The following is a 3581-nucleotide window of genomic DNA, read 5'->3' as shown; positions in this document are numbered from 1 at the left end:
ACCTCCCACGGGGAGAGGATAATTGTAAAAGGGGAAGGGGAAGGCCGGGGGGGAGGGGGTGCTTTGAGAGGAAGGGGTGGACAGGGGTAGCAGAAACTGATGGGGAGGGGGGGGGGGGGGAGATGTTGTGGCGAAAGTTGAGGTAAAACGTGGGGGGGGGGGGATGTTGTAGCGAAAGTTGAGGTAAAAGGTAAGGTAGACATTAATCTTATCTTTTGAGTTTAAAGAAAAAGCTGCTGGGTATGGTTGATGGGGAAAGGGGGATTTCGACGGGCAAGGGGGCGTGGATTAATATGAGGTAGAGGGAAAATATTGGAGTAAAGAGAAAGGATGATCATGGTGAGAAAAGGATACAGAAATAGGTGGGAAGGGATCAGGGATAAAGTGGCAGAGCAAGTTAGAGGGGAAATATCGAGGAGCGCCAGCCCCATTCTAACAAAACATTTTATTAGCTAGGTGGTTGAAAGTAATCCAATAAGGGTCTAACATAACTCTGGAGGCATGTAAAAGGCTTTTTCTATTATGCGATGGGGATTTGCTTCCCCTTTTTTGTAAAAAATCCAAAATATATGGTTTTTGGAGGGAATTCCCTTATGGTGATATTTACCCTACCTACATTGGTTTACAAGCAGCCAAAGTTTGTGATAGTTTTGCATTGAAATCTTTGACGTCAGTCATGAGTAGTATAAAGTTTGTTACACGGAAATGTAATTCTTGTACAGAAATTACTTACATGCTTTGTATTTCAGTACATCGACTTGATTTGTGTATGACAGGGCTTGACCAGCTTCCTAATCCATGAGAATTTAAGACTAGAATTTAATTTTTTTTCATCTCTGCTTGTCTTAATAGTCAATTTCTTTAATGAATATAAAGGATAAAACTTGTGTGCTCACAAATGTACAGCAGGTATCAAGGATAGTGAGCTAAGATTGTGATAGCTTTTACTGGAAGACTTAAAATTCATAAAAAGACATTAGTTGACCATGATAATTATGATAGTGAAAGATTTTGTGGTTTTATAGAACCCACAGAGGCATATTCGTTCTTTTTACAAGATAATGTTACAGTGGATTAGAAGTGGAAAATGTAACATGGTGTTCTACTTCAGGAGGTTGATGAATATGAGAAATGTGAAAGTACAGTACAGAAAAAGCAAGAAACCAGAAACTGCAGCAAAAAGCTTCTTCTAAGCATTTGTTTAAAATAGAGTGAGATGTTAATACCTAAAGTACAATGGATATCAGATATAAAGGTGGTTGGGGGATGAAATTTTAGAATCTGGCATGTATGAAAGATGAAATGTCTAGACAGTCATGAAAATATGAGCAAGAGATATTTATTGTAAAATGAGAAATGCAAATGAAGTATAAGACCAATGCAGTGGATAATTACAAGTTTTGTCCAAAATTAGGATGTTACAATAATACCAAGTATGTTCATCTAGTCAAGAGGTGGAATTACAGAACTGTCAAAGAAAGGAGATACAAGAGTTGAGAGGTTTTCGATAATGAGTTGGATGGAAACTGGATCTTGGAAGCATTAAACTTCAAAAGATTTCGTGTATCCCACTAAGATATCCTGTCCAAGTCTGAGTTTATTGAGGAAGCTGTGTCAAGATAAGCTGCAGATCGAGTGAGGGAGAGGAAACAGAATGGAAAGATGTGGATGAATGCAGTGTTGAGTTGTCAGCATATGATTATTTGGATTATTTATGGAGTGAACATTGTTGAAAAAAAAAGAGAAAAAGTGTGGTGGACAGGACAGAACCTTAAGGAACACTGGTGTTGATGGTGAAAAAGGGGGTAGGTTGGCCCATCAACAACCACAGAGATATATCAACCAGAGAGGAAGCTAGATATGAAGGACCAAAGTGAGGGAAGGAAGCCAAAAGAGGAGAGCATGAGTCAAACTGAAATATGTTGCTCCTGCTATGTTCCATTTGGGAAAAAAATGTTTCAAGAATGAATAGGGATCATTAGAGTTGTACATGAGAGAAGTAAGATGCAGTCTGTCTACTTTCGAATGGAAAAGTGGTGATATAATCACTTCATGTTTATAGATGGCTTTAATTGTGATCGAATATTTTCATTATCTGCAATTACATAACAGCAAGGAGGCACAACAGATATATTTGGGAGTTACAAGAAGTACGTATAGGAAGCACATGAAACTCACCAAGAAGGCACTGGAACGAAACCTTGACACAAGGAACACCTTAGAGGTACGTGCAAATTCCTGTTCCAAATCACTAGTCATTGTAAACATTATGTAAACAAAGATACAAAAGCTGATATTTGATCTCTGCATGAGAAACAATGGTACTGAATAAAAATTTGTTTGACAAACTTAAAAAATTTATTCCCTTTGTAAATCTACAAACTGCCACAGTAACATCAGACATCAGAAGGCACTGTCAATGCACAAGGGATGCTAAAATATATGGACATTGATGCCAAGGCATCTTCGTTGTGAAGCAACCATATTTATAAACCTCTTGCATTTCACCTTGCCTAATTATTTATTCAACTGAAAACAAAAATACCAATGTTTACAGTACTTAGTATTTGTTTTTTCATTCAGCTACTCATACTTTATAAACAGCTGAATTATCTTGTCAATTTACCTAGAATTTCAAGACACTAGACAATAGCTGTGCATGATAAAAGTTGAGCATCATATTATTGAAGTGGATGTCATGGTGACAACTCCAGGTTTTTATAAAATACATTTGTAATAATAATTCTGTTAAGTTTACATCATTACCGTGAGAAAATAAGATGAAGAACACAGCTACACTGATACAGCCAAAATCCAGAAATGTAGTAATAAGTCCAATTCAAAAAACTTTTTTTTACAAAGTAACAAGAGTCACAACAGCACTCTGATGAACTATGTAGACAAAAGTCATTTAGTCATTTATTCTAAGATTTTCCACAAATAACAGAAGTATTACAATATCATTCTGAGAATGAACACTAATAAATCTATTTGTAATCTTTTAATCTAATACGTTTATGACTAAGAAAGATTCTTACAGATTACGCATAGCAGATGTACAGTAGCAATATAAATGAAAGATTCATCTTGCATCATTTAATTCCATGAAATTTAGTCATGTTTAAACTTACTGAAAATTTATCAATCTCATGTACGAACTTCACAAGAGCAAAACAAACTGAACTTCCCACAGCATTGCCAGAGAAATTTATGAAATAACTGTACTAATCTAGATTTAAGGTACTATTCCCCCACTACCACCATAATTTTCATTTAATTATCCTTAATTTATTGGTTTCACATTATCATCACAACAAAACTAATCTCAAGTATGTGTTACAATAAAGAATGGTATAGTGTACATTTCAGTTTCATACAAGTTTCAAGAATCTATATCACAGTGGATGATACAAATAATTTTTTGTCAAATTAAATGTTTGTGTGGACTTAGAAAACTAAATAAAAAGATTTGTAGGTGGCAGTTATAAAAAAAAAATAAGTAGCTTTTACTTATCATATTTGCCATGATTATATTTTAGACACATCCACAACAACACATATATCTCTTTAAGTTGTATATA

Source organism: Panulirus ornatus, chromosome 65, assembly GCF_036320965.1.
Source record: "Panulirus ornatus isolate Po-2019 chromosome 65, ASM3632096v1, whole genome shotgun sequence".
NCBI lineage: Eukaryota > Metazoa > Arthropoda > Malacostraca > Decapoda > Palinuridae > Panulirus > Panulirus ornatus.
This window is presented reverse-complemented; position numbering follows the sequence as displayed.